Source organism: Manis pentadactyla, chromosome 15, assembly GCF_030020395.1.
Source record: "Manis pentadactyla isolate mManPen7 chromosome 15, mManPen7.hap1, whole genome shotgun sequence".
Taxonomy (NCBI): Eukaryota; Metazoa; Chordata; class Mammalia; order Pholidota; family Manidae; genus Manis; species Manis pentadactyla.
Genome location: NC_080033.1, coordinates 7,375,001 through 7,384,158, shown reverse-complemented (window position 1 = coordinate 7,384,158; position 9,158 = coordinate 7,375,001). Strand labels below are relative to the sequence as shown.

General features: G+C 35.6%; 1 pseudogene; it reads left to right on the top strand.

Annotated features, from left to right (window-relative positions):
- The first annotated feature begins 667 nt into the window (after window positions 1-667).
- On the top strand, window positions 668-2,209 carry LOC130680894 (regulator of microtubule dynamics protein 2-like; annotated as a pseudogene).
- The last annotated feature ends 6,949 nt before the right edge of the window (window positions 2,210-9,158 follow it).

Sequence of the window (9,158 nt, the reverse complement as noted above, 5' to 3'; positions counted from 1 at the left end):
AGAAAGAGAGAGATAAAGCAAGAACACACCAATTTCTTCATCTTAAATAGCAGGAGATGAAAAATATCTTTTTTGCCTTTATTCACTAAAAGAAATCCTAACCCAAGATAATAGACATAGACCACACATACGGGATATGCCATCCAATGGTTTAAATTTGCTATTAGGAGCAGTAATGTCGTCTAGTGGCTAAGAATACAGACTTTGGAGGCAGACAACCTGAGTAGGCAAACCTGGTCTAATGTTTGCAGGTGTTTGACTTTGTTTTAAAACTCTGAGCTTTAGTTCCTCATTTATAAAAGAGATATTATAATATATCCATCCACAGGGTCATGATAATGATTACATTATCTTAAATGAGAAAAGCTTTTAGAAGTACCAGCACATGGAAACATTGTGTGTTTATTATTCCTATTGTTATTGATAAAAGAAGCAAAGGATATCAAATTATCTTACTGACAAGAGAGAAATTTAAACAAACGAGATGTTAAAAGTCAAGAGTTTTGGAAATTATATGTAAATTTAAACAGGAAAAAAACAGGAGGCGGGAGCCGCGGAGGGGGCGGCTCTGCCATCTGGGTCAGGACGCGGCAGCCGTGGTGCCGGACCTCGGGACCCGCGGGCTCGGGGACCACTGCCGCCCGCCGCTTCCTTTGTGCCCGCCTCGCCCGCAGGTCCCCGGTCCCCAGCCATGAACTACAGGGAAACCACAGCGAGCACAGTAACAAAAAACAAGAAATGCCTCATTCCACCAACAAAGAGCTGATCCTTGGCATCATGGTGGGAACTACTGGAATCAGCTTGCTGCTTCTGTGGTTCCACAAGGTTCGCAAACCAAGGACAGCAATGAATTCACCTAAGTTTCTTTCTCTGGGTAATACATTTGATTCGATGACTTTGCAAGATGAATATGGCCAAGGAACAGCAGCCATCTTTCAAGGAAGGCAACTTCAGATATTGGAGAAGTTGAATTACTGACAAATACGGAAGAACTCAAAAAGGAGATCAGAGTTCTTAAAGAAGCCATCCCAAAGCTGGAGGAATATATTCAAGGTGAACATGGAGGAAAGGTAACTGTCCATAAGATAAGTCCTCAGCACAGAGCTAGAAAAAGAAGACTTGCCACGGCTCAACATTCAGCAGCAAGTAATAGTTCAGAGGAAGCAGAAAGTGAAGGAGGGTATATTACAGCTAATACTGACACAGAAGAACAGAGTTTCCCAGTCTCTAAAGCATTTAACACACGTGTGCAAGACTTAAATTTAGATGTCCTTCTTCAGAAAGCAGATAACTTACGTATGAACGAGTCTAGCAAGACGGAGAGTTTTGAACTACTTTGTGACCACAAAGAAAAGTTTAGAGATGAAATAGAGTTTATTTGGCGGTTTGCTCGTGCTTATGGAGACATGTATGAGCTATCTACAAATACTCAAGAAAAGAAACATTATGCTAATATTGGAAAGACATTAGGTGAAAAAGCTATAACTAGAGCACCCATGAATGGATATTGTCATCTGTGGTATGCTGTTTTGTGTGGCTATATGTCTGAGTTTGAAGGCTTACAAAACAAAATCAACTATGGACATCGCTTCAAGGAACATCTAGATAAAGCAATTGAATTTTTACCTGAAGAACCCTTTTTGTATTACCTGAAGGGAAGATACTGTTATACTGTCTCAAAACTGAGCTGGATTGAAAAAAAATGGCTGCTACTCTGTTTGGAAAAATACCATCCTCAACTATACAAGAAGCTTTACAAAATTTCCTTAAGGTTGAAGAACTATACCCTGGTTTTTCTATATCCAATTACACGTTTTTGGCCAAGTGTTATGTCAATCTTGAGCAAATCAACGATGCTGAGAAGTTCTGTAATCTGACAATGTTGCTTCCATGTGTAACCAAAGAGGATAAAGATGCACAGAAAGAAGTGAAAAAAATAAGTACTTCCTTGAAAAGATAAATAAAAGAACTTACTCTTCAACAAATCAGATGTGGGCCATCTACTAAGATTTAAACTTAAACTAATCAAAGTTGTGCTTTTTATTCTGTTTTATTTTTGATGTAAGGGTAATGTGCTCAGATTTGAAGGTAAAACCATGTTTCTGCAGAATGCATTCCACTTGTAGCACTAGAGAACTAACTTTGTTACTTGGAGAAATCTATTCCCTATAATGTCAGTACAAAATGATCTTTAAATATGTATGCTTTATATTTTTCCTATCAATAAACTATAGTCTTCAGAATATTTCTTCAAATAAAATATTTAAATCAATCCAATAAAAAAAAGGAAAAAAAAAATTAATACCTATGGATATTACATACCCATGAGAAATAAGAGAAATAATGTGAATAAAAGTCAAATAGACTATTCAAATATGGATTTATGAATCAAAATTCTGTATATTTAAATATATGGTAATGATACCTACTTTTAAAACAGTTGGAAATCCAAAGAGAAATGAGCAAATACATAAATGAGTATGGATAGTTAAACACAGAACTACTAATCTTTAAGCATAATAGATTTAATGTATAAAAATAAAAATACAAAGATTTTAATAATTAATAAGGTTGAACTTTATACATCTTTGATGTTTATATTCTATCACAAATATACTTCTTTCCTATCCCAACATCTAAAAAAAATTTGTAAATAGATTACAAAATGTTTATCCCAACAGAAATAAATACCACACTCAAATTATAATAATTAAAAGAAGGTTTATTTACAAAGTGACTATTTACAAAGGTGGGAGTGGGGTCTGTGCTGCCCCGGGGGAGGTGTAGTAGCCCAGGGCTGGGGGCAGTGGGCACAAGAGGACGGGCAGGGAGACGTTATCAGCCCAGAAGGACTCTCAGTTGATAAATATCCTACCTTTGCTCTGCCCTGTTCCTCCATCCCCAGGTGCAGCTTCCCAATGGGCAAAACCAGTGAGAAGCCAAAAACGGAGAAGCAATTCCGTACTCGTCAGACATCCGCGGCAGAAAGCAGCAGGGAGGGGGTTGAGAATGAATCTGGAAAGGCAAACAGAAGATAACTGACAGAGAACCCATCCACACACACATACAAAGGAAACACAACAAAACCGGAAAACAATAAATTTCCCAAACCAGGAAAAGCTCAGAGCGCATTCACTCTGACCCCAATAAAACACAAAGAGAAATTTTAAAAACAAAGTTTTAAATTTAAAGAGGTACCCTTCTTACCTGATTTCTTTGCTCACCATCCCTTCTTGCAACTCTTTATTTCTTCATTTTTTCCCATAGTGTTAGTTCTTTAATAGTTCTATCAGGAAATTATTGAATATTAAATTCTGTCTTATGTCAGAGGCAATGGTAGACAAAGAAATCAATCCAAGCAGCAAATATTAACATCTTCTTAAATGTTGACTGTAACAATACTTATTTGGGGAATTAAAAATATGAAACTTCTGAAACACAATATTGGAAAATGGAATTAGGGAGCCCAAAGTTAAGGCATTCTAGGATATTTACAACATATAAGAGAATAAAGGTATTGACTACCTCATTGTTAAAAATAAACCTTAAAAATATTAATGGTAATTGAAAAATATTAGAACAGGCAAATCAATAGAAAGGGAAAGAATAGAAGAATACTTGGTCAGTGAGAGAAAGGATAGGAAAGGAGGGACAAAGAGAAACAAACATGCTAAATAGAAGATAAAAATTAACATGTCAGAAATAAATCAAAATAAATGGAAGGAAAGCAAATAAGCTATTCAGAAAGTTTATCCAATTAAATTAAAAATCTAGCTTAGTTTCATGTTGTGCACAAGACCTATACTTGAAACAAAATGGTCCAAAATCATTGGAAAGGAATGGAAAAATATTTTCCAGGGAGAATTGCTGTGCCAACATTTGGGGAAAAATTAGAAGTCTATCAGTAAAAAAGTATAATGTATTATATAACATGATATTCTACAGAATTAAATATATGAGCTGAATCTACGTGTTAAAATGGATACATTTTAGGTATGACTTTGAATGAAAAAACATTTTGCTTAATCATGCATATGACATAATAGTATTTACATTCACTTAAATCCATAAATCAGTATGATACATTTTTCTGTAATGAAATATGAAATGAACACTGGAAAGATAATATCAAATTAATACTGGTGAATCTTCAGAGGGAGGCAGAATAACCAGCCTGGAGAGTGAGCACATGATTCTTCAACATAGAGTAAACTGACTAAATGTTAATATTTGCTTTTCTGAATATTTAGTAATTAATGTTTGCTGCATCACTTATATGATTTTTTACTTATTCAATTTTGTAAGACAAAGAAGAGGTCTGCAAAAGGAAAAGGAAAATATGGGGATCAAAAGTGGTTAATATTACTTATGCTTTCCAAGACACTGTGTGATATATGCCACAAAAATGAGATCTTGACTGAAACAAATATCAAAAATCATGGATGCACACAAGTATGGTCCTGGTGCTCAGAATCTCAGACAGTGTATTAATCTCTATATCTGGTATCAGAACGTGTAATATTTTTAGGTTATTATTTCTTTAAAACATAGTTTAAACCTCTATCGATTCCATTTGCCCTTTATTATATGAAAGACACTGAGATAGACACAAAAACATTTGGAGAAGAAATGGTCCCATAGGAGAAAAGGGTAACAAATGGCATATATAACTCCTTGTGGACAAAGCAAGCAAAGTTTGGAGTCTAAAGGGAGTCTTAAAGTTTGAATTTAACCACCTTCTGGATTACATTTTAAGAATAAAGATGATAAACATGTGAGATTTTGAATGAGGACAGTTGCCAGGTTATATGCACAAAAATGGACTCCATGGTTGAGAAAGCAGTGGCGTCAACAGAGACAGAATTTGCAGTGAGAAAACACTACCAAGACAAAGCTTTTCTTCTTTTTCTTTCTGATTTGTGCACATGGTTAATGTGCCTTCAGGGCTGAGTATGCGTCAGGGCACTCGCACAGCCATTCCGGGTGCTCTCCCCCAAGACCGGGCCCCTTCCACACCAGGTAAGTGGCCCGTCTCAGGTCTTCGTAGCTAGACTAACTAGCTCTTTGAGATGATTTAAAGCAAAGCCTTTCTTTCTCCTCTTCATTTCATTTCTTTACAATCTCCTTATTGTCAACAACCTTCCTCTCCCCATACATGCACATCTTGTAAAAGGTTTTACATTGGGTAAACACCATGAAGGAAAGTCATTTCAATATGTATTTTCTTCATACAAAATCTAATCATCCTTCAAATAAAAGTTTTTTTAAGTAAGCACACTCTATTATCATCTATTCTATAAGCTGAATAGAGACCAGAGAACAACACAAGGCCAGTGGGGGAAAAAACACATTATAAATTAAATTATAGAAGTAAGTAAATAGGCAATTTATCACCTATTACTGCTAAGTGTGTTGGCATTCTAATCCTCTGGATTTCCCAAATTGAAATTACCATAACAGTTAAAATGAAAAAAAAAATGTAGTTAATTCAAGGAAATAATCATTATTGGATAGTCCTTAGTTAGAAAAGCAAATGAGTCATAGGGAATGTTCCAATCTTGATTTTCATTTATGATGCACGTGCCTGTCTAAGCAGGGTTATGCCGCCAGGTGAATTTCCCCTTAACTGCAAGTGGGAAGGAAAATGGTCATTATCACTGGAAACTTAGGCAAGGTTTCACTGTGGATCAATAATTGGGTTAGTGTTTGGTTGTGTGTGTTTTAATGACTCAGTGAGTTCCCTTTGCTTTAATGCCATATACTAAATTACTGATTTGTCATATACATGGTGTTTTGATTACCTTTATTATTTTTAGTACCTATTTGATTTTTAAGGATTAAAGCCATGTGAAAGTCAAAATAGTACTGAAAGACAAATTTAGGTGGCACTTTCCTATGAAAGCATCACTAGAAGCTGTATCAAAGCACTTTGACTTCTGACAACTTTATGGTGTATATAGGCAATAGAGATTTTTTAAAAAATTTATATAACTACATACTTTGAGAGTTAGAATGTTTTCAGAGAGCTGTTCACTGAAATTACAGTTGAATCAGTTTTATTGCTGTTATATCCGGTGGAAGATTCAGTAAAAATCAATCATTCAAAACAGAACTATTCTACTTACTGGAGAAAAAATACTCTGACTGAGTGTTTGGGTAAGTGTACTTTGATCTTATTTGTCCAGATTAACTATGTACTTTTTATTATTAGCATTGTATTTGAGCTAAAAAAAATCATTAAAAAGTTCATACATCTTTATGTGCAGTGGAGATTTTGAAATACATAAATGAAAAATGAAAAATACCCATTATATATTTGCATTTCTCTATTTTCTAAATTTTAATATCTTATTTTTTTAAAAAATAATTACCTTATAGGAAAGAGATTTATTAATATAAATCCTGAATAATTCTTGGTAGGTTTTTGAATTGCCATTTTTTTCATATATGCATTCAGATTGGAGTGCAATAATTGGTTAATAAATTATTTTTATGCCTAAAACCCAAAAATCTATAATTTGCTTCTAGTTTTCAATTCACAGTGATTCATTATAGTTAGTTGACGGCTTTACCTAGAAGACATACAATTATTGACTTTCTAGTGCTTATTCTTCTTACGATTCTCTACTATTCCAAGAGAATTGTACACAGCACATCTTTTTGGAGTGATGTATGTGTTCTTTGGTAGTTAAACTTTCACTCAGTTCTTAATACAACTGAAGACAGAGCTCATTAATCATACCCCAAAGCACAGAACATGGTTATACCTCTGTAATTTCAAGGTAGTAAGTAAGTAGGATCTGTTATCTTTTTTCTTTTTTTTTTTTAGATAATTATTTTTTATTGAAGGGTAGTTGACACACAGTATTACATTAGTTTCAGGTGTACAACACAGTGATTCAACATTTACATACATGATAATTCTAGGTACCAGCTATCACCATACCAAGTTGTTACAATATTTTGACTATATTCCTTATGCTATACATTACATCCCGGTTACTTATTTATTTTACAATTGGAAGTGTGTATATACATATATATTTTTTTTTGGTGAGGGCATCTCTCATATTTATTGATCAAATGGTTGTTAACAACAATAAAATTCTGTATAGGGGGGTCAATGCTCAATGCACAATCATTAATCCACCCCAAGCGTAATTTTCATCAGTCTCCAATCTTCTGAAGCATAACGAACAGGTTCTTACATGGAGAACAAATTCTTACATAGTGAATAAGTTCTTACATGGTGAACAGTACAAGTGCAGTCATCACAGAAGCTTTCGGTTTTGCTTATGCATTATGAACTATACACAGTCAGTTCAAATATGAATACTCATTTGGTTTTTATACTTGATTTATATGTGGATACCACATTTCTCTCTTTATTATTTTTATTTTTAATAAAGTGCTGAAGTGGTAGGTAGATACAAGATAAAGGTAGAAAACATAGTTTAGTGTTGTAAGAGAGCAAATGTAGATGATCAGGTGTGTGCCTGTAGACTATGTGTTAATCCAAGCTAGACAAGGGCCATAAAACATCCACGTATGCAGAAGATTTCTCTGAGAACGGTGGGGGGAGGAGGTTCTAAGCCTCACCTCTGTTGATCCCCCTTTTTCTCACCTGATGGCCCCCCTGTGACTGTGCCTGTCTTAGGTTGTTCCTCCCTTGAGGAATCTTACCCGTCTCTGGCTAACCAGTCATCTTCTGGGGCCATACAGGGAAATGTTAAGTTGGTAAGTTAGAGAGCAGCCTTATTGTTTGAAAAGGTTAGCTTTTTACTTCTTTGCATATTTATGCCCTGTGGCTTCTATGCCCAGCATTTGTCTTGAGGTGTCTTTACCACTTGGAAGAATTATGATACTCGGTAAATTTGATATGAGGCATGAATTCTATTTAAGGGTTGTAGTTAGGAAGGAAGAAGAAAAGCTATAGAAGTAGCAGGCAGAAGAAAACATGGGAAGATTGATTATTTCTTTGACATATCTTCTTGTAGAGTAACTTCAGCATATATAGGTTTGAAACTACTAATTAAATTGCGCACACACATTAACATAATAGGAGTACAATTATGTAACCAAAGCATACCTGTAATTACCAACCATCTCCAGTGAAACCAAGAAAACCAGTTAGGCACCTTAGGCATTTGTGAAAACTTATCTATGATATGGTGGATATTGTCCAACTGAACTTGAACAGTCTGAGAGAAATCAGACAAATTAAAACAGTCCATTCCTGGGGACTGTTCACATCCCATATGTTCTTTTAACAGTAAATAGTCTGTAGTTGTAAGATTTTGGAGCGCTACAATTTGCAGTTCTCCTAATTCTTGGTTGAGTTCCAACAGTATAGATCCAGTCAAATTTGTTGTTTTACTGTATGCACAGGCCATCTTAGATATCTCCTTCCTCATTCCCATGGCAAGTCCAGGAGCTGGTGGGATGAGTGCATCTACAGCTGTAGCAGTGCGTGGATCTTTGTTGGGGTTTTTTGATGATCGTCTTCTGGCATGAGTCTTCCCGAGAGTGCTGATGTTGGAAGTTCTTTTTCATATCATATCTTAGTTCATTTTCGGGGTAGCCAAATTAGGCTTTGATCCTCTGTATAAACACAAACCGACCCTTTGCCTACACTTTTATATGCCCTTTATATCATTGTGTAGAACTCATTGGAGGTCACCACACAGGAACTGCTTTTTTTTTTTTTATCATTAATCTACACTTACATGATGAATATTTTGTTTACTAGGCTCTCCCCTATACCAGGTCCCCCCTATATACCCCTTTACAGTCACTGTCCATCAGCGTAGCAAAATGTTGTAGAATCACTACTTGTCTTCTCTGTGTTGTACAGCCCTCCCCTTTCTCCCACCCCCCCATGCATGCTAATCTTAATATCCCCCTTTTTCTCCCCCCCCCTTATCCGTCCCTACCCACCCATCCTCCCCATTCCCTTTCCCTTTGGTACCTATTAGTCTATTCTTGAGTTCTATGATTCTGCTGCTGTTTTGTTCCTTCAGTTTTTCCTTTGTTCTTATACTCCACAGATGAGTGAAATCATTTGGTATTTCTCTTTCCCTGCTTGGCTTGTTTCACTGAGCATAATACCCTCCAGCTCCATCCATGTTGCTGCAAATGGTAGGATTTGCCCTCTTCTT